Raw genomic sequence first — 24093 nt, 5'->3', positions numbered from 1 at the left:
GTAGTTTAGTTTAAGTTTAAGTTTATAGCTACACCAGATCAACGAAGTTGCTGACTACGTCAGATGTAAAGTAAAACCCAATACATCTCCATTAAAATCTATAGGTCTTCCATGTTCATCTTTAATAGGAAATTCAATATATTCTATTCTATCTTTAGTTACATTTTGATATAAGATATTAGTTGGTATAATAATTATCAAATAGCCTTGTGGTTCAGTTAGATTAAAAGTATTTAGTATGTCTGTATCTTTACCATTATCTTTAGCTCCAGATATAATATTGCAATGAATGTTAAAATTATTGAAACCATAATATCAATAATTTTCTGAGATTTATATCTACCTTTTTTATAAATTATTTTTCTAAATCCTAGTAATGAGGTTAGTGAGTTTTCTATATCAAAGCTGAGTGCTCCTTGTTTTATTTCCCTTAAACATTTCATCGTATTCTTATCAGGTTCTATTATAACATTACCATCAGTTTCTTCTTTTATTAATTCTGCTAGATCAGTTAACTCATATGCTCCCGGTGTAATAGTTGAGTATAGCACTGGGATTCCTTTATAATTATGTATAAGTATAGATGTAATGTTTTGGCTTGAGGTAGAGATAGGGTTACGGTTAGGGTCAGAGCTAAGAGCCCGAGGTAAAGCTTCATCTGCTTCTATAAAAGTACTAGCATATATGAATTGATTGTTCCTTCTATTCACATTAAAAACCGAATTATAAACAGATAATCTAATTAAACCTAATTTGGTGTTTTAAGTTTAGGTTCACTAAAGTTAAACTTTTCTGTTGGTTTTATCATTTTAAAGTTAAGTGTATGCTCTTCTTTAGTTTTAGTTAAAGCATCATGTATCTTTTGCAGTTCCCATAAGATTAAATTTTCTGTCATTTTTTCATTTTTTATCTAATAAAAGTGGATTTTAATTTGGATACAAGTTATGGTTATAATAATGCTATACATAAAAGTAAGATTAAAAATTATAAACCTAATAATCTAGCAACAATGAATACGGTTCATACTAATATTAATATCATTCTCAATAGAGAAGAGAATCATTTAAATTTACGTGATTCATATCTAGAGATAGAGTTTGTTGTATCAGATGATGTTGGTGGTATATTTCCTAATGATGGTAATATCAGATTAGTTAATTATGGTATGATGGCATTGCTTAGTTCAATTAAGCTTGAAACTAGTGGTGGTAGGACTATTGAATATATAGATCATTGTCATCCTAATCTATTGATGTATAAGTTATTAACTAGTACCAATGATGAATATGAGAGTGGTTTTGTTAGAAATCAAGGAGTTAGAGATAGTCAACTTAAAGGTGACCATATTGCCGCAGAACGAGGTCATATGCATATGATGGTTAAGATGAGTGATCTATTTGGTTTCGTAAATGATTTAGAAAAGATTATATATGGTTTAGGATTTAAACTAATATTAAAAAGAAATAATAATGATAGAGCTCTATTTATAGTTAATGCTAATCCTGGTGCAGTTGCTAATGATGGTAATATAGAAATTAGAGATATATCATGGTGTGTGCCTACTATTGATCCTAGTAATGATAATAGAATTATTGTGCAAAATGGTTTAAGTAAAAAGAATAATGTAGACTTTAGTTATTATGAAAGAAAGACATTTTAAAAGAATGTGCCCAATGCTACTAACTTCTTGTTTGATCTAGGTATGGAAAGTGGTATGGAAAGACCACAATATATAACAGTTGGTTTTTGAAAATGATAATGTTAATGAACAAACTCATGATGCAAGTACATTTGATATAATGAATGTTACTGAATGTTATTGTAAGATTGGTAGTGAGTTTTATCCTGAGTATAGAATGAATATTAATTATGGAACCAATAATTATAATGAGGCTTTTAAACAGATTGTTAGCTTCAATAAAGATTATAATGGGCTACCACATAATATAAAACTGTATATAAATCATAGAACATTCAAAAGCAGTTATAGAATATATGTATTTGATACTAGATATCAAAGTGATCATATAGGTCCACAACCAAAACAACTTAATTTTAAATTTAGTGCTGCAGTTGCAGATGTTATATGTCATCCATTAGTATTAACTAGAAATGTTATCAGTGTGAAAAGTGATGGTAATAAGATGGTTGATATAATATCATAGATATAATTTAAGTCAAAGATATAATTATAATTTTAGATATAACTCTAGCGATAATTATAATTTTAGATATAACTCTAGCGATAATTTAAAATTATAGTATAATATTAATATTGTTATAATTATATACTTTTACTTATACATAACCATATACTTATACTCATACTTATAGCTAGTCAGCTCTAATTGTTACTCTTGTTAATACCTAACTATTTCTTATTAGTATTAACAAAAACTTTAGCATAACTAATATCTAATTTCTTTTTATTCTCTAGAGATAGGACTCCATCCATCCTGGATAAACCTCCAGCTTCAAGCTTTGGTTTAGATTTAGACCTAACCTTGGGTTTGGGCTTAGGCTTGGGCTTGGGTTTAATAACAACAAAAGGATTATACTTTCTAACTTCCATTATTTTTTATGTATAGAAATGAGTCTTTTAAATAAGTTCAAAACTATTTCATATTGTGTTGGAGGTAGACATTATAGTGGTACTAATAATATAAGTGGAGCTATTACTTCAAAAGGTACTAAGATGTTAAGAGGATCCTGCACTAAATGTAGAAGGAATAAATCAATGACAGTATCTGATGCAACAATAGAAGCTGAGGGATTGAAGGATTTCTTTAAAAGTATTGGTAGGGCTACAGTTAACTTTGGAAGGAAGGTTGCTAATAATCCAGTAAGAGCATTAGAAATAGCAAGTAAAATAGGAAGTGCAGCTGCATCTAGAAACCCTAGAGCTGCTTTATCAGCCACACCCGATTTAATAAATTTGCAACTACTGGTGAAGGTATAAAAGTAGTACAGAAAGGTAGAGGGTTATACTTAGGTACAAATAAAAAAGATCATTATTTGATTATGATTATATTTATGATTATTTTTATGATTATGATTATATTATATTTATGATTATGATTATAACTAAGATTATGATTATGATTATATTATATTTATCACTATCGATCTGCGAAGCAGGTTCCCTGATCGGTGTAACCGCTTCGCGGATAAATATTAATACTAATATTATTGTTACAAAACATACTATTATTACTAATCACTAAAATGTTTGATCTAAAAAAATACTCAACTTATTTTTCTTGTTCTTCTTATATTCTTCATATACCTTAACTAATTCATTATACTCGTCATTATCTATTTTTTTTATCATTCATTGATTTAGTATATAGTTCATTAAACTTGTCGCTAAACTGTTTACTTAAAATATACTTTTGTGAATACTTTATAATTTTGTTTCTTATTTTAGTATTAATTGTTTTCGATAATGAACCACAAACAGTTGCTGTAGCAAAAGCTGTTGGTATAGAATAAGGTAATCCTATACCTGTTAATGCAACTGATGTTGTTGTTGCCGTTGTTGCTATTGATGATAATAGTATTTCTGTTATCTCAGCTACGTTAATATAATTTTTTATATCTACTTAACTTCTTATTATAGTTATCAGTTTCAGTTTCATAATAATTTCTAATATCTTTTATAATGTTAATATTGCTGTTAAATTTATTATTAGCTTGAATCTTTTCCTTTATATATTTTTCATTAACGGTTGACAAGTTGGGATATAGTAATCTCTCACTCGGTGCTGTTGGTTGACTCATTTTCAGTAGTAAAATAACTTTCTATTTCTTTTGTTATATTTTCTTGATTAAAACCATAATGCATCTCAAGTCTGTCTTTCTCTTTATTATCAAGTAACGTACTTCGTAAAAGTTTAGCAATAATATATTGTACTATTGTCCTTTTATTCTTTAAAAGGGCTTCATCTATAAAAGAATTAGTCTTTTTGTTAACTTCTTTAAATTGTTTTAGCCCAGTAATAAACATTTCATCTAGTTGTATGTTAGTGATATTCTGATTAAACTTATTATTATCAAATTCTTGTTTTAATTGATTATACTTAGAGATAGCGTCAGCGGCAACTTTATTACAAAAGTTAACAGTATTTGTGACTTTATTTGCTGATTCAATAAACTCATTAATTAGTTCATCATTAACTTGTGTTTTATTTAGTTGTAATGTTTTAGTTGTAACTTTATCAAAGTCACCCTTTCTTAGCTCAGTTATGTTTTTACTCAAAATGTCTATTTTAATATTAGAAGATAATAAGTTATTGTCACAATACTCTTTATTAACAACATCTTTTTCATCTATCGGAGGATGAACATTTGTAATTTTATAGGTATCCTTCATATCAATATTATCATTATCTTCTAGGAATAACCCACGAGCCTTACTTAGTGTTAAGTTGTTTCCATTCCCCGATTGATGTTTCGCTTGGTTAAATCTATTTCTTGTCATTATTTATATTAAGATATATATTTAATGATTCTAAAACTTTATTATTAGATTCAAAGTCAAACTCGGATTTTAATAGTTCCTGTTCATAGTATTTACTTTCTATTATCTCTCCATTCATGTCTTCTATTTTATATGTTGGTAGTTATGTTTTTAGAACTTCATTAACTTTAAACAACTCTCTATTCCAAATAGAAGTGTAACCTTTAGAGAAGATATTGAGTTTATCTTTATTTCTAACATAATCAACAACTTTAAATTTTGGTGTTGCTTTGGTAGATTTAACATAGTATTTAACTTTATCAGGATTATAAGAAGCATCAACTGGTGTCATATTAATTGTTGAGTGAATGTTAATGTTATACGTTACAACAGCATCATTTAATATATTTACCCAATTACCATCGCCATTAATGAACATAGGTTTATTTTTATTATGTGTAATAATGTTCTATTAAATCTCTCTATAAACACAGCCTTTATATCACTATAAGTAGAATATAGCTCTATCCCTGAAGCGGCTTTGCCGGTTTCATATTCTTTGAGTAAAGATTTAAATGTTTTATTGTAAAACTCATTACCTCTATCTACCCATAACTTTTCTGGTTTTCGCCCTTCTGATAGGATTGTTTTAAAACCATTAGTTATAGATAAACCAGATTTATTCTTTAATGGAATAGCCCATGCATATTTTGTGAATATATCTATAACTGTTAATATAAACTTATAATTATTATTGTATTTACTTAGAGATGACTTATCAATTAAATCAGCTGACCATGTTTCAACTTTATATAATGGCATTATTCTTTCTCTTCTAAACTTTGTTATTCGAGGACTGAATACTTCTTTAGCTAGTTGTTGTTGTTGTTGTTGTTGTTGTTTTTCTATCATTATTTATTTACCATAGTTAAAAACAAAATTATCTAGTTGGTCCTGATTAATAATATTCATAGATAATAGTTGCTTAGATATATCTAGCATTTCATCATATAATCCATCATGACCAGCTTTTGTTTCTAGTATTAATAATTCTAATCTTTCTATTAAATTATTTGGTGGTTTAGGGTTGCTATTTAAACCTCTGCCAAATAAATCATCTTTTGCTCCTATTATACGTTTTATTGCTCTATATCTAGCACTTTTCTTATCCCCTTTTCCTACATCATATCTAATATCCTTTAAACCTTTTAATTTTGTTTTCATCTTCCTCAACCTTATCAAATGTTATATTTGATTTAGTATGAAAATCAGTAAATCCTTCTGAAAACTCATATACATTATCCCTAACTAAAAATGCACCCTGTTCTAGGGTTATATCAACACCACTCATTTTATATCTCCTTGTAGGTAAATCTATGAGTTCTAATCTTAATTGAGGATTAGTTTGAGCCCCCATGTCATGAAGAAGTTTGGCTGTTTTTGTATCAACATAAACTGGTGCCATATCTTGAGTTTCCTCCATGGCTTCATTGGGCAAATTTGGCTTCATTAATGCCCCGTTTTTAGTTTGCTCTATCATCTTAGTTTGTTTTTCTAACTCTTGATTTTGCCAATCTATTGCTCTTAATGGTTGTTCACTTAATGCTAGATTGCGTTCATTGTTTGCATTTATCTGCGAAGCAGTTTCACTGATAGTTTTAGTTAAAGGATCAAATAACTCTTCTATTTCTCCATAATATTCTTGTTGTTTTAATTTATCTTCTAATCTATTCTTTCCGTTTTGTTTTTCTAGATTGTTTGATTTTATAAGTGTTTCTAGTTTAGTCATTTTTAAAAAAATAATTATCACAAACATTATTTAATCTAATAGCGGCTTCAATAAACTTTCTATCATCATTAATTGTTAATTCATTCTTTAATAAACTTATTATAATTAGTTATAGCTTTACTTCAATCTGGGAATCAGCTTCGCTGATTGGTGAAACCACTTTGTGGATATTATATTTCTTTGCATGTTCTAAGAATCTTTCTTTCGTATGATGAAACCTATATCTATGAAGATATATGCATAACCTACAATAGAAATGTTAAAATCTATACTCAGAGATGTGTTTATTCACTTTACACATTCTGCATACTAATATTGATTGGGATTATTAAAATGAACAACCATATGATTATGTTTTTCTCTATATGTTATGATTTCATTACATATGAAACATTGGAATGGTTTACTTTGACATTTATCACAACTCAAACACCAAGCCTTATTTTTTACATTTATCACATTTGGTACTAATCATTTTTATAGTATTGAAAAGCTATATTAATAATTTTATTTCAAAATTTTATTGCTTTCTTGGTTTACCATAGACGAAGTCTGTTGGTTTACCACAAGCAGAGCTTTTTTGTAGATTATTACATAACATAATAGCAGCTTCAATTAACTTTCTATCACCATTATTAGTTAGATCTTTAATATTATTAATTACTAGAGCTTTATTGATGTCTAACTCTAGATTTAGTTTTATCGAGGAACCCGCTTCGCGGATTATATTTTTTAAATCGCTTTTGAACAGATATAGATTCTCATCATAAGGATAGCTTTTAATATTATTTACATAGAATCTTTTATCATCAAATGTGTTTAAACTTATCTTACTTGTTTTTGTTGTTGTCATGTTATCAACGACTTTTTGTATTCTACATTCATCTACACTTCTCTCTGTGTTATACATTAGTGCATCATAATAATCTATGTGCCTAGCATTATTATGCTTCTTTATTCCTTTTTCTTTAGTGTTTTTAGGACAATTTTTGAAGCTATGTGTTTTGGGGGACAATGCTATAAATTCCTCAATAATCCTACTCCCCATCTCGTGCTTAAACTTGCAGGGGACTTTATTATCAGTTTTTATAGGTATGTCCAGATTACTTAAGTCCATATGCTCATCACTAACTTTACCTTCACTATAACTTAATACGAAACTGTCCGTATCCATATAGTGAAGTGTTAGATCTTTGAGGGATGGCTGTAGAATATTTTAGAATACATCATACATGTGTAATTTGCTTAATTCTAATATAGTAACACCTATATATACTGCAGAGTCATATTCTGTTCTGTTCTTTATATATTCAATTTGGCTATAATCCTTATATCTAGTTATGTTTTTAAATGTTGGTTTACTAATACTTTTCATTATCTGTTCTTCATCGTGTAAGAACTTGCTTTGAAAGAAGTGTAGAGGATTCATGCACATTCTTCCATATAATGAGTTGTTCATTAGTTTCCTTACATCCTTTTCTGCTTCAGTTTTAGCTGTTGCTCTTTTGTTAGTATTGTTTTGTATATAATCTCTACATTTGTAATCTTGTTTAAATTTAATTACTCTATGTATTTTTGTTACTTTTACTCCCATCTTAACATAGAAATTTAACATCCCATAATGAACCATATATTCTGTTTTGTTGTTTTGGTCTGAGATTAATTTCTCTGATCTCGCCTTGCGTCCATCTCTTTCTCTGTAACCTAATTCATTATCATTTATCTTTCTCTTATTTGGCATTAGTGCTAACTGTTCTATTCTCTCTTTACATTTATTAGTATAATCAATATCACAAACTATATAGTAACCAAGATAACTATCATCTGGAGTATTCAATATTGCTTCTAGAGATGGGTTACAGTGCTCGAAGTCCTTATAAGGTAGCTTTTGCATCATTGCATAGCCGTATAGGTTGTTTGCATCAATGTACCATATGGTCTTACCATCACTGTTATCCGCGAAGCGGCTTTGCCGATCTATATATCTATCACCCATTATTCCACATATACCACCTCTCTTTGCTCCAACAAAATCATCTAGCATTTGTTTATCTTGCAATGTATCTAATGTAACACCACTTGACATTAACCAACAATCAAAACTATAACCTGGGAGACTTACATAATGTAGTGGGTTGAGCTTGAATTCTTTCATGCTTAATTTAACATATTCATTCATGCAATAGTCTAATATTTCCACATCATTTTGTAAATACTCCATAGTTAGATCTTTACCAGTTTTATTACTGTTGTCTTTATTAAAGATATCGACTTCTTCTTGTGTTGGTAATTTATTATGAAGAGAGGATTTGAAGTCTTCTATTTTTAGATTACCTATATTTTCTTGGTAATCATCTAAACCAAAGTATTCATATGGATATAATGTTTTAGTTTTACATCCGTATATCTTTGCCATTTGATCTAGAGGCATAGCTAAGAATTTATAACTATCTAAGAATTTGAGACAACCAATGCTAAACATCTTAGACTAACCAGCAGCTAGTGGTATGGTATCTACTTTTCTTTTATCATTATTCTGTTTAAAGAATTCACTGTATAGTAGGTTGAAATCATAGCCTGAGCCATTATGGAATATTACAGGAATGAAGTTTTGTTGTTTATACCTCAGATTACATATTTTACATGCTGGACCTCTATATTTACCAGTTTCATGACAATGATCTCTTACTTCATTAATACATGGTTTACCACAGATATGACAGGTGTTATTAGTTTCATGATATAATTTGTCTTCTTCTGTGAATATCATTTGTTTGTTGCGCTTGAAGTTATCCTCGGTTTCTATTTCTAATAGAACTCTAGCAAATCTTTTGATGCAGCCTAGACCGAAGTAGTGCTTGAAATTACCTTGCCAGATGTAACCCACACTTATTGGTATGTGTTCGGCTATTATATATTTGCTAGTTGAGGTTGATATAACACAACATTCTATATCGGCAGTTATAATGTTTTTTATATTCTGACGTTTGTGTTCATTTATGAAGGTTATTTGTTTTTTCTTAGGGCAAACAATCTCTGGTTTGAAAAAGTTTTTGCTTTCATGTTTATCATACTTAATTTGTGAGTTAAACCAATAGGTACACCTATCACAATAATAATATTTAATGTTGTTTTTATTTGTTCGTTCTAACAATGTTTCTATGTTTTTAATTAGAGCACAGTGTTCAGGCGTTCCATTGCACCAAACCAATATTCTAACATCTCTTCTATCTTTATGAAAATGATCCACTGGTTTAAACAATTCTACTTTACCTCCACCACAAGGTGTGTATACCCAAATATTATTATTGTACAATTTTTGTATTCTTATTATATATCCGAAGTCATCTTCATGTTGTTGTCTTGGCACAATTAGATTATTTACATATTTACTTTCACGTGTAGCATTAATGAGAAGGCCACTTTGCGGATCCATAGCAGGATATAGCCACGCAGTAATAGCTAGTTGCAAGCAGTTGTATTTATAATTACGTATATTTAATATTGGTTTAGAGTTTTTGAGATCGGGGGGTAACTACCAAAAGTTGCTTTAGTTGGTTCAATATTTATCTGAATACTTCTGAAGTCTTCTGTGTTTTCTAGATACTTACGATTGTGACTATATGAGTGGGTAGTTAGAGGTATTTTATTCCTAAATTCTTCATGACATTCTTTACATTCATACTTAAATCTGGTGGAGATATCCTCTTCAGTTTTAGTTTTAGGTTTGGTGGCTGGTTTAGTTTTAATAATATAATCATCTTCATCTGGATTATACACCCTCTCCGAGATTTCTTCTTCTTCAGACTCAAACATTTTCTCCAATAGTTCCATATGTTTGAGATCGTATGATTGATGCCTGTATAAACCCTTCTTTGATTCAAAGGATAAATTACAGACATCGCAGAAGTTTATGACATTAGTATTAGTTGATTGGGACATGATGTATTTATTTAAGGAAATAATTTAAAAATAATTTTTTCGAAAAATGAAATTGAAATGCAATAAATGCATAAAAGAATGTTGTAATAATTGTAAAGAATTAGAATATTCTTGTTATGTATGTAAAAATATGGTTAAAGTGAAAGATTATATAGAACATTTGAGATGTCATTATTCTGATCCCAATCAATATCTAGTATGTAGTATGTGTAATGTTTAAAAACATATATCACTATATAGATTTAGAAATAGGAAATGTAGACTATGTATTTATCTTCATAGATATAGATATGGTCATACTAGAAATCAATTCAGAGAGCATGTTTAAAAGTATAATATTCAAATAAACTAATTTTTCTTCTTCTTTAATTTATCTGTGAAGTAGATCGATCCCTTTTTTCTTAATAGATGCTAGATCTAGAATAAATAAGGGTGAAAATCATTCTTAGACTAACTCATAGAATAATGATTGATTTTTTTTGTTCGAATATAGAGCTAATATATAGTAGTGGATAAAACAAGGGATTCAGCCAATAGCAAAACTTGACCCGATTCGACATGCGCAATTAGCGTATGGAGAAAGGGTCAAATTTTGCTAGTGTTTGGTTTCTTTAAAAATGATTACAAAGATTACATTAGATTACATGAGATTACATGAGATTACAAGGATTATTATGGATTAAAAAAGTGTTTGGTTTCCTTGTTTTTTCCACTATTTTTCATTTTTCGAAAAATCGTGATTAGCGTATGGAAAAAGGGTTAAATTTTACTATTGTTTGGTTTCCTTGTTTGTTCCATTACTATCATTGAGGCGTATGACATTCACTGTTTATAGGCCAATCTTGTAACCCACGCATCTCCCCCATGTTTTTCCACCACCTGCTTTTTATCCTCACCCTCTGAGGCTTGCTGCCCTGTGTTTGAGCTAGCTACATTCAAAGTGAACCCATAGCCTGTCATTAAAAAGCATTTTGTCCGACATTTTGGTTATATCTCTATTCCGCTTCAAAAATAGAATCCTTATAGCTATAAAATGTCAACTGTCAACCAAAAAATGCTTCTCGATTGGTTTGTAAACCATTAATGGGAGGAAATATATAACTTTTTTCCAAAATGGCTTTTTGTACCTATAATTATCATAAGCTAATGCTTATAAGCTAACTTATGTTTTTAACTTTGTTGCATGCTTTATTGCGCAAACAATTTTTTGGATTCTTTTTTATTACTCCAGCTTGTCACGAAGCTGTTTCTATATTTTCACTTTGAAGCACATCTTGTTAGAAAGTCTTGTCAGAGTTACTGAGCAAACTACAGCTAGTTCATGCAAATAAGCCATTTTTTCCTTGCACACTTTACAAAATAATTATTTACTTTCCAGCCGCGGCCATTTCCCATTTCAGGAATTTATCTAACTTTACTTAATAGACGACACTTGTCGGTTGCACTTGAGCTACGCAGTGTGGTGATGTAAGACTACAATCAAGGGAAAGAATCATTTTTTATAAGAGAGTAAACAGTAAGACTCTCATGAGACAGAGTGGCACCAAATGTTTCCACATTTGTCATCCCAAAGGTGCGTTAAACTACTGCATTGGGAATGTTAATGCAGCAGTGTTTTGATTACTATTTTTTTTTCAAAAAACAAAATGCTCAGGGCAAAATCAATTTTCTTCGAATGGCAAGGAATAAAAAAATCTTTTTGAATTTTGTGTTAAGCCAAATTTTAATTTTCTCTTCAGAGCTACGTTTAAAAAGTGATTTTAATACTTTATGCTATACGTCTATAAGTTAATGAAAAATTTTTGTCTTTGTATTCTTTTTAATCTTTTTCTGATTGTCAATTCTCAAATTTTTAATGGAATTGAGGATGATTTTGATTGAACCTTTAAAAATACGTACGTGAAAAAAAAATTAAAGAATAAAAAATTTAATAATTTTGGTTTTCGAAAATTTGTAAATGTGGCTTTAATCGGGCTTTTTTGTTAAAAACTGTAACTAGGTTATTACTATTTCCATGCTTTGAAAAATAAAAAAACTACATTTTCCATTTTGATATTTTAGGCAAGGGTTGACAATCAGAAAACAAGTCATCAAAATCCCTTGCTAATTGGGATTTTTGTCATTTACAATGTCTTTGACCCATGAAACATTGTTAGTTCGCATGAGCCCAAGCAAATCTGATCTATAGAAAACTGTGGTGCAGTCAAAAATCATCCAAAGCCCAGTCTGAGGCCCGGTAAGAACTTTTATTGAATAAATGTGGAGAAGTTACATGTAAAAACTTTTTTCCACATAGAGAAATTTAATTCAAACGGCCCATTTTTCTTAATTTCTTTTTCAAAAGACAAAAATTAATGAAAAAATGTTCTCTGTCTAATATTGAAGTTCTCTTCTTGTTCTAATATTGAAAAAATTTTTTGAAAATTACAATTTGCTTAAACAAAACTTTTTGAAGCCAATAAATTCTTTCGGTGTTATCTGAATATTATTTTTTTCCAAACTTTAATTAAAACTATTTCAGTTAAAACTATTGTGAAAGTATAAGTAGATTATGTTCATTTAAGCATCATTTGGAAATCATTGAGATCTGTCATTGGAATGGGCTTAAGAAGAGGTCAAGGAACACAAATATTGACCATTAACACATAAAAATTCTTATGAAAACGGATATTGCTCAACAAAAAAACACCGAATACGACGTAAATTTGATAGCCATTTTAATTGTCGAACTAAAGGAAAGTGGATCAGACATCTCAACGATGAGAATTAAATACAAGCTCACAAATATAACATTCAAGCTAAAAAGTTTAAAAAACGTTTGAATACAAATATAATCATAAACTTTAAAGCTAATTGCTATAAATTTACTGCGATGAGTAACTTCATTTGATCAACATTCAGTTAGAGACTAACGAAACTTCTCATCTCTTTACGACTACATAAAGAATAAAAACAGTTGAAAACACCAAATTTGAACAAAAAATTGAGAGAGAAAGGTATCGAAGCCACTAAAAATGGACTAATTATTTAAAAATTTTTTATTTTCAAATAATTTTATAACAACATTAGAATCCTTTTCTTTAACAAAATGACATATATTTTAAAACAACAAATATATTTAAGCCATAAATTTTTTGAGAGAAGCCGTAGTATCAGAGTCATTAAATTCAGCAGTTTTCAATGGAAAACATTAACATACGTCGTTTTATTAAGTTTTGCGTCCATCAGATTGCAATAATTTGTGACATTCAATAAGTCATCACAATAATTCGTATGAAAATGAAAAAAATGACCACAAACACAGGCAAAAACCAAAAAAACAGTAGAGAAGTTTGAGAAGACAGTGTTGAAGCCATTAATACAATACGTTCTTCTCTGCAAAATTCATCTTTGATCTACTGAAAGTCTTGTTTATGCGAATGAGAATTTGCAATTATAGTATCATGTGATAAGATTTCAAAAGGACGCAAAATTATGAAAAAAATATTATAACATCACAGTCTTAAAGATAATAGTTAGAAGATAAAACCGCTAACCAGATTAATATTGGCTGCAGTAGAAAAAAAGCGTGTACTGTTGATAGTGAAACTGACTTAATGTTGACACAGACTTAATACTGACACAGAAACAAGTTTAAGATCGATTAATCTCAGAAAAAATTTTTCTGAAGTCCTAAGAGCCATTAGTTGTCCACTCAAATTATTACAAGGTTTGCGTACTGCTCTTTAGGGAACCTATTGCACTTTTAGTGAACGAGTCTATGTCACAGGACTACAAAATTTTATTAAAATGTCAAAAAGAAAATCAAATTTTTAATAAAAATAACGAAATAGCTCAGAGTCAGAGCCATAAAAAGAGCGATTCCTTAAAAACTAATTATTGGACTGTAAATTAGGTTTGTCATGAACAGAACCTGGATTTGAGAATTGACCAGTCTGTAAGTGACTTGAATAAAATATATAAAATTGTGAAATGGTTTTTAAAATGTCAGCTCTCAACTAGAAATCGTTTTTTTCCTAGTAAAATTCCCAATGAAACGAAAACTACCCCTTTTATGGCGTTTCGTCTGTTATAAAATTTTAATTTGAGGAAAAAGTGAACAAAATCATGCCAAACATCAATTGTTCACACAAAATTTTAAACCTCGATAACTCCACGAAGAACACGAAATTCAAAAAAATATCTTTTAAAATCCAAACTCTGGACGATCTTTTTAATGATAGCACTCACATTTCTCTACGATGAAGTTATCGATCGGCCAAAATTGTCTGAACAAAAAAAACCCACTTGAGTATAAAGTCTCCCGCCCCCACAGGTGGGGTCGGAACAATAAAACTTGCACTTGAATTGCGATTAACTTTTTATAGTTATTTGTTTCGTCCAGTTGCTTTATTTTTGGCAATGAAAATGATCTTCGAATTTTTGTCATTAGTGTATGCTAGTTCCTGGTTTTTGAGGAACATAACTTACGTTTGAAGCTTGCTTCTTTTTTTATCATTGCAAAAGTTGAGTGTTCTCACTTGTACTAAACCATTTAAATTGGCCTGCATCCCACCCATATTTTGAGTAATTGAGTTTAGTTCTTGTAAGGTACCTTAGACAAAGCAAACAGCAAGAGTTTGTTCTGTATATCAGTACAGTTCTTCTCTTACATTTCAACTTATGACTTTATGACTATACGGTGGATAATTGTTGATTGAAGGGTGATCGAAGCATTTCTGTTATCCAAACCTGGGAAGATGCTAAATTTTGATTTCAAAATTTTATCGCCAGACAAAGCCGCTTAGCTGAATGAGTTTCGAAGATACTATCTGTAACTATACTGGAAGATCTTGTGCTATCGTTTGATGTAAAGAAGAATAAAACTATCTTTTTTCAGGTTATTCAATTGATTTACAGATTATATATTAGTTCAAAAAATTATTTTTCGGCAAGAATATTGATGAGAACAATTTGTATTTTCATAAAGATGGATTTCAGTTTCTTTGATGGAACTAAATCCGGCTCTTTTCAGGAGAAAATCAGAATTTGAGAAGTTCAGAATATCGGAAGCCATTAGCTAACATATCTTTAAAAACAATTAGACATCTTTTTGCCGGATATAGTTTTCCGTGAGACAATGCTGCAATAATGAAAGGTTTTTTTACAATAACAAATGAGCTCCTTATTTGTTTCAATCTAGGTTAAAAGCCACAATAACTGACAAGTGTAAACGCCAATTTTTATGTACAATGCTGTGTAGTTCAAACTCGTCAGTATTGTTTGTGATATGAATATATATTTACAAGAAACATACAAAATCACGCAGTTTTATCTATTCGTTTCCTGTTTGTTGTCCCATTCAAAATAACTCGTCAGTTTTCCCTTTCATTTTTTTCAAAGGTTTTGTATTTAGTACGATGTGTATTTGATGTCCGAAAAATTGATAGCAAAGGTTTGTTGGGAAAGCTTTACGAGTTATTTGTTGTTCATCTGCGGAGTTATTTGTTGGTTATGTTGTTTAATTGAGCCATTTGTTTTGATGAAGAATTCGGTCTTTAAGGCCGCTGTTCACGGTCGGGTCTGTCTCCACCTTGACTCCCTTGACCCCCTTGGCCCCCTTGCCCCCCTTGGCCTCCTTGACCTCCACTTGATGTGTTATCCTTGTTGGGATCACCAGCTTGAACCTCGAGGACATCTTCCGCACCGAGCGTTTCTTCCGATCCAAGAATTATTTGAACCATTTCTAAAACAGAAACAGGAATAAATGAAATGCAAAAAATGTATAACCTGTCCAAGTGGTGAAAGTATTCAAAATCATGAAAAATCTTGCAGGCAGCCCTTCGAGGGAAAACATACTACTCCCATTTGCAAATCCATCCTGCATGAACCTATGATCATATTTTTTTCACAAGTTATGATGGAAAATTTTTAAAGGGGTCTCCCCCAATATTTGCAAACCTAAATTGGTGAATATACTGGTTGTCGGGCATAAGTTAGAAACCCGCAGAAACAAACACACTGAGAAATAAACAGCAAACTGAAATCAATACCAGCGTTTCAATTGAGTTTCATATAAATTTGTTCTGAACAATTGCGGCCGATATGAATTGATTAACATTCGTTAGCGAAATATCTAGCCAGGGTCACTTGGCTTAAATGGCTATGTTTTAATCCAAATGCAAAAAGTAATTGCCTTGAAAATGATGATATTTGAAATAGATGTTTTTTTTGCAAGTAATAGCTCTGGCGATAAATTATTCGGGAGCGGACAACGGGAAGTTTTTTTTCCAGGCTACAATTATCCAAACCAATATTTTTGTTCATAAATCTTTTGTGCAACCCCAACTCCGAACAAATCAGAGCAACACATTGGTTTTAAAAATTATATAGCATTTAGTTGAAAGAAAGAAATTGAAGATTGAAGTACATATCTATCAGCTTCGCTTTTTAGTTCAAAATTATATAATGTGAAAAAAGCATCATCTTTTCCTATGATTGAAATGAGCGCAAGGCCTTAGTCATTCAACGAAGCAGAACTGACAAATTTATGGGTGTTATTGCGCACAATAAAAAAATGTTACTATATTATAAAAGAAGCCGGGATGACCTACCTTTCTTTGGAACCATATCCAAGAACCATATATTTTCCCATACAGGACATTCAAAACTTTCTGATTTGATCTTCCTGTGGTTGCCAAGATGTCCATATATGATTCATACAAAACATTCTCTAAACTGTTAAGTTTTTGAACTAGAATAATTTTCAATTAAAACACATATTTGATGTACCGTATCAACAACAACTTTTTCAGCTTTTGCTGCAAGTTTTAAACCACCCAAAGTTTTCAAAAAAAATTCATCAAGCTGAGTACTTTTGGATTTAAAGGTGTGTTTGATACTATTAACAGTCCGGAATATCTCAAAAGAAGTCTCTTCATCTACTGACTAAATCTTCTGGGATTTTATAAGATCAGTCTTGCACAGTATCTCGTATAGGATATTTCATTGAATCTTATAAGTCCACGTGCGTTATGTTGGAAATTAAGCTAAAATTTCAAAATCTTTCTCTGTTTTGCTTGAGAGTCGTTTTCGCAATTTTTTGCACAATTGCTTACAGTTTTTGCAAAAAAAAATTGCTTAATCGAAGTCGAAATAATCATTAGTGCACGCTATTGAATATCCTTATCTATTGGTTGGTTATTCTCATATTATCTGCCAGACAGACAATCTAAGTTAGATTGATAAAGTTAGTTCGATGAAATTTAACACAAAGTAAACACAAAATGTTCCCTACCTCACTGTTGAAACGATTTTAAACAATTTGAAATTTTAAAAGTTACAAATTGCTGGAAAGCAGCTTTTTCTGAAGAAATTAAGTGAAAGAATGAATCTAAATATTTTTGTTAGACTTTTTATTTTTTATCACACGTGCGCGCACAAAGTTTTTTTTTTGGTTTTTCTGAGAAAAAAAGTTATGTCGATGACCGTCTGACGTCAAGATGTTTTTGTGTTTCGTCAAATAGTTGAAGATTCTTCATAAATTGTGAATTTTACACATTCGGTTTCTATTTCTCACGAATATTCTAACATTTTGGTTTAAAAAACGAAAAATATCAGATATTTGTGGATCTTCATGAACCGGGTGACGTCAGAGTATTATTAAACTACCGCTCTCGTGATCCGGCTGAGCTATACAATTGGTATGAAGACCTACTTTCATTGTTGCAGTTGAGCTATAAAGACAGCATAACTCAACATTCCAGACTAAACCACTTCATCCTCTTGGCTTCGGTGCTGTTTACATCATCATACTTTGTACTTAGTACCACCGTATTTGGTCTGGTTCGTTTCGTTTGACAGCAGCATTGAGATCTTCGCCAGACGGTAGATTTGGTCTTACCTTGTTAAACTCCGAGAATGATCTCGCAAGACATGTAGCCGCCATAATTAAGTGGACTTACCGTCGGAGCGTTAAAACAAATGCTATAAATAAATTATAAAAATTTCTCAGAAAAACCAAAAGTAGAACAAGGCTATTATAAACTAATAAAGAAAACGAAAAAGACGTTTGTGAAATACCTAAAATTAATGTGTTTTCGAAGTATGTGAAAACAATTTCCTACTTCGCATGGCAAAAAGATATCCATCATAGGCCATAAATTTGCCTTTAACTTTGGAGTCTCAATTTTTGATAGAAGATTCAATAAAACTTGCCATATTGTTCTGCAGTTTGTATAAATTTTGCTTGGCAGTGCAAATGCCGGGTATCAAAATACAGGGCTTGCGTTGAAAGTCTCCACTCGCAAATATTTTGTTGCTTTTTTATTGTTTTTGTGAAACAAACATTTTTTTGTATTTTGATTGCAATTTTTGAAAACGATTTTGCACTGGATAATGTTAATTTCGCACACTGTACCCCCCCCCCCCCCTTACATATTTTTAGACCTTGTTTGGGAGATTGAAGAGGTCCGACAAATGTATGAGTGGGGCTGCAATGAGAAGAATTCTGAAAAGTCCTCCTGTTATTGCAGCCCAACTGCCACCTCTTCTTGAACTGAGAAGGACGTTATGTTTGAGTGATTTGCCAGATTTTCCGGCAACTGATTTTGGAACTTGAGAATAAACTTTTTACAACTCAAAAACAGTATTTGGTTGCTCTCAGCCAGAATAGAAAGAGAATAATAGTGTAAAAGTATTATGATTGCAATTACAGAAGGCGATAAATGCAAAACAATTTTGTTCGTAAATGCAAAACAATTGTTATCATGGTCACAGTTTTTGGTGTTCTAAGAAATCAGTGTTGGATAGATCGGTGAAACAGCTCAATTTTGTGGTTTAATGTTATTCTCAATATTTTGTTATAAAGATGTCGGAAAGCAATTTCTAATCCCAACCCTTATCATTATTTGTTATTATTGTGTTTTCCTCTGTATCTTTTTCTAAGTTAGTTTTTATTGCAATTCAGAAAAACAGTAGTTTTGTTGGATATGAAGTGCATTTGATATACCAAGACAAAGAAGAAAGTATTCAGGTAAAGGACTCGTTTGTTCCTGAGCACAAAATCCTTTTGAACCTAAGAAAACAGCTCTAGTCTGGTTGTTGTTTCCTGTTGCAGAATAGTAAGGCTGGAATCTAATAATCAAGTGTAATTTGTAATTATAAAGTTCCCGTACCGAACTCCAAGTGTAAATCAGTACTGGGCAAATATAAATGAAAGTCTCCCATGTAAAATTATTTGCTCGCTTTCTCGCTTGAAATTTGCTTCTTTCAAGTGTTCTTTAACGGGTCAAAAGAGTAACTTTTAGCAGTCACGGTGTTGCAGTAAGTAGGACAAACATATATAAGGACGCGAAGATTGTGGGTTCGAGACCCGTACGGAACTTTATTTTCGCACTTGAGTTAGACTTGCCAAGTCTTGGCCAAGTCTGACAAGTTTTTAAATGTGTTATGATCATAGCTCTGAATCAGTACTGATACTTAGTTTTGGAATTAGACTTGCCCAGTACTGATATTGAATTGGCGTTAATTACGGGTTTTGGTTGATCATTATTTTCGGCGTGGAGAACTATGAGTTGTAATATTAGTATGAGTTGCAGCCCTTCAACAAGAGTTCAATATGAGTGGGTGACTGTGTAATTTAATTTACCTTTCGTGAAGTTCTTCGACGCACACAGCCAATTTTGAGTTGCTTTTTTGAGTAAATTTGTAGCTTGTTAAACTGCGTTGTAACGATTTTTTGTATTTTTCAATTTGAATTGTTTTTTGATCAGTTGACATTACAGTTTGCAGAAGTATCTCATTATAATCAGGAAACTGACGCCCAAGATTTGGGGAAAAATGGCATCTCTTGAAAATTTTAAAAGGGATGGCAAATAAGATTTGTTGAAAGATCCTGCCATTCTCCCGCTTTTATTGTCATATCTCCAAACTTGATGGCTTTTACAAATACCTCAAACTGGCTGGTTTCAATTTTTTAAAATTACAGAATAAAATTGAAAATGGACACATAGTTTTTGTTTCCAAGGGTATCGGTTTTTTTGCCAAAATGGAAGGGCATCGGTATTTATTATGACTAGATGGTAATATGCTTCCAGTTGCTTTTAAAAATTTCCGCAACCACAAAAACCAATCAGACATTCTTTTTTAAAATTTTGGATGAAGTCATGTGCACAGTTTTTCAATGTGCATCTGAAATTTCTCCATTTCAAATAAGCTTCCAAGCAATTTTTTTTTCAAAGAAAAAAGTTACAGCAAAACAGAAAACTTTGTTCTTTGATTTTACAGGTATTCTATAGCTGTTCTTTTTTTCACTTTTATCACGATTCCTACGTTTTGAAAAGTTGATTTTTGTCGATAGCTTTATCTACGTGTATCAAAAAATTTCAGTAGTCAATTTTGTTTTGTTCTTTTAATATCCAAATTTTTGCTATTTTTTGCAAGATTTTCATTATATTTTCCCCACTCTTGTAAACAGAATTAATTGATGGTTTTCAGAATTAGGACTCTTACCGAGTTGATCGCGTTATTGTCTCGCAATTAGGTCAAAAGCATTCAGTAAAGTGAGAATGTTGGTAGAGGTATATAAATGAGAAAATGCAGAATTTTTTGTGCAAATACACATTACTGAGCCACTGTTTTTTTTCAATTAAATAATTTTTAGACAAGAATAATATGTTCCTCTATATGTCCCTAGTCTAGCAGATTTATCTGCAATTGTTGATATTTATTTATTTGAGCGAACAACACAGTGCAAATTTCTATAGATGATCAAAACATTTCTTCTTGGAGATCACAAAATTTCAATATTTGAATGTTTTCTCCTGATGTCCACAATTGCGACAAAATTATATTTTTGAGTGAAAAATTGAATTGTGAAAATATAATCTGCTAACTTCTCCAATATGTTAACTTTTTCCAGAAATTGTTCTGACCTCATGTAATGAAAAACTATCTCTTTGTACGCGCAGCTTTTTGTTCTGATAGCTTTGAATACAAATTACTGAATGAAGAAACGCATAAACTCTATCTGCTTAAAATCCTCGAAGATTAAAATATCACCGGAAACGGGTTTTCGATGTACGAAACGATGGAGGATTCTATAAAATGTTAGTTAGTATAGTTACATTAATAGTTACGCTCGATAATAATAATAAATAAATTGGATACGTTTAAATTGTCCAATCAGATTTTTATTTTAAAATGTTCTCCAGATTCAGGTGTGTTTAAAAAAGAACATTTTCAACTGGAAACCGCATACTTTATGAGATAAGAAGACTTTTATGATCCACTTTTATGGATCCACTTTTATGACCCTTTGGGACCTGGAAAACAATCATATGTGCTCACAAAATTAACAAAATAACTTAGTTTTGCTCTAAAACTCCATCACATTATAAATTCTAAGAAATCGTCTCTGATTTACGGTTAAAGAATTGTGAAGACGTTTATTGTTCCGACCCACTTTAGTGGGGGAGGAACTATATGCTCAAATGGTTTTTTTGTTCAGACAATTTTGGCCGATTGATATAATCATCGTAGAGAGTTGTGAATGGTATCATTAGAAAGACCCTCCAGCTTAGAATAAGGATTTAAAAAGATTTTTTTTTGATTTTTGACTTTTAAAGCGATTTTTCGAGGTTTAAATTTTGTGAATAGAAGACGATATTACCTTGTTTTAATTCACAGTTTCCGTTTTTTTCCCCAATTTTCGATAATTTTTGGTAAAATATATTAAAATTAATGACGGTAGTGTTATTTATTTCATCTTAAAAGATAGGGTAGGGTTGCTGAATTGGTTGATTCGTGCTTTTGACTAGAAATAATGCTAAAATTTTAAAATTTCAGGGGAGCAAATACGCGTTTTTAGCCCACTTTCCTCAAATTTGATGAAAGTGCACTCATTGAAACTGCACTTATATTCTTTGCAAGCTCAAAAAAAGCTAGTTATAGTCCCGCCGTTTTAGGAGTCTTCTGGAATTATAATATTGCGAGTTATTGGCAATTTTAAACTCGATAATTATTTAAAATTTATGATTGTTTTTGATATACTAAAAAATTGTGTTGATAAATTGATCTAACTCGCAACTATTAGAAAAAATGAGTTTGTTTGCAGGCGCGCAGCTTTGTCAGGTCTGATCTTGATAACACCATGGATCTTTATAGTTAAACAAAAATAGATTTCAATGCAGCGTTTGCTTTTTAAAAAAGTGTTTCCGGATTTAGAGCTCTTTATGTAAATTACTGACAAAATTATCAAACCAGTACTCAATTATTGATAGACTCTATTTAAAGAAAAAAGAGCAATGACAGAGGCCATATGATTGCCGAGTTAAGCTTATGTTTTTTTGGCTGATCAATTGTTTTGGTAAAATTTTAAGGACTTCTTATGTTCTGATTTCATTTGTTATGCTTTTTTAAGTCATTTTTTAGTCCAAAGGCTTAGTCTCCGCAATCAAAAATCCAAATGTTTGTTTATGAGATAAAAGTTAACCTAGACATTATTTTCAGTTGTTATCCAATGTCTCTTATGACTGTGAGTTCATTTGTTTTAAGAAAATGTCAATGAGATTATCAATTAATTTGTCTTATTTCTCTCATTTTCAGGTGTAGTCTCAGTAAAAGCAGGAAAAAAACCGTTTCCTCTGAGTTAGAAATTATTAATTTTAACGCTTTTTTAATTGAATTGGGGTTCCGTGGTTTTGATAGTACGATTTTTCAATTTTTTTTGGGTAATTTGATCATAATTGAATATTTTATAAGTTCATTCTGTTTCCTTGTCGAATTATCACATTAACGTCAAGTCCAATTAAAAAACACGTGATAATTGGGGAAAATACACAAGCATTGAAAAAAGGCATATCTGAAAGTTTGTTTTTTAAAATTTTGTGCTTTTTGGCTGAGATTTAGTGGATTTTTTAATCTCTACCTATGTTTGTCTTTCTTGTTGTTGTTATACAACATATATTTGATAACGATGGATCTCAATTGTATCTCCAAATTAACTTTTTCAAAAAAAAATTTTATCTGTATCTTTTTTGCTTTCTTTTTTGTCATCATGCAATCAACCCCACTAGTCAGATGTCAGAATTTGTTTTGTTAATTCAAAAGTTTTCTTCTTGGTTGGCTATGTAATTTGAGAGATGGCTTCGACCATATAGTTTCGATAAAAAATTTCGAGATTTCTATAGTGTTCAAGTTTTGGGTCTCTTTTTGTTGTGATGTCTACGTTGTCATTTCATAAGGAATACCCGTTGATGTTAAGATGAGAAGCAATTGATTTACAGTTCTTACAGATAACCATCTGTAATCATAGGGCCCTGAATACTGTGATGTCTTTAAATTGTTTGTGAAGTTTGGGCTTCTGCCTGTTTGTTTTTTGTTAATCTTTTGACTCAGTCTCATTAATAACTAGCGCAATTGGCCTGCTGAAGTGTTTTCAACCTAATTGATCAATTTTTGGAAATCCTATGTCTGTTGCGGCTTTAGAAAATATTTGTTTTCAAAACCATGTTTTGAGTTTTTAAGCCTCGCCGTTTTTTAAATGGTGTTTCGGTCGATTGCTAGCCTATTCTCTGTAAAGACAGGAAACAACACGTTTCCAGTGAGCCTATTTTTAGTCTTTATAACCGTTTCAGTTTCAATTGTTTGTTTCTGGGCTTTGTTATTACTCGTCTGAAGAGATTCCATTTAATCTGTGAGGTTTTCATATATTTTTAATTTTCAAAGTCTTTTAATTTCTTTTCAATTTAATAATGATAGGTCCTAACATTAATGGCTGGTCGCATTGGCTTTGAAAATTTTTGTAATTTGAGGATTTGAGGCTCTCTGTGACAGATTTATGGTTTAATCGGTGTCACTGTCAACTTCACGCATAGCTTACTTGTAATTTTTCATTTTGCCGCTAATTGTGTTTTTTTGGCAG

At 30.8% G+C, this 24093-nt stretch overlaps 1 protein-coding gene and 1 long non-coding RNA gene across 2 annotated transcripts in view; one reads left to right on the top strand and one right to left on the bottom strand.

Annotated features, from left to right (window-relative positions):
- LOC142347977 (lipoxygenase homology domain-containing protein 1-like) overlaps positions 1-24093 on the top strand; it is a 322517-nt gene that overhangs the window by 193198 nt on the left and 105226 nt on the right. The window lies entirely within an intron of this gene.
- Positions 15045-17886, bottom strand: LOC142347850 (uncharacterized). Its single transcript, XR_012760706.1, has 2 exons — positions 17467-17886; positions 15045-15915 (listed from the first exon to the last, which is right to left on the bottom strand). It is a non-coding gene; the product is annotated as an uncharacterized LOC142347850 (long non-coding RNA).

This window comes from Convolutriloba macropyga, chromosome 10 (genome assembly GCF_964194025.1).
Source record: "Convolutriloba macropyga chromosome 10, txConMacr16.3, whole genome shotgun sequence".
NCBI classification, from domain to species: Eukaryota; Metazoa; Xenacoelomorpha; order Acoela; family Convolutidae; genus Convolutriloba; species Convolutriloba macropyga.
The sequence above is the reverse complement of the archived record's forward strand: the minus strand, read 5'-3'. Positions and strand labels throughout refer to the sequence as shown.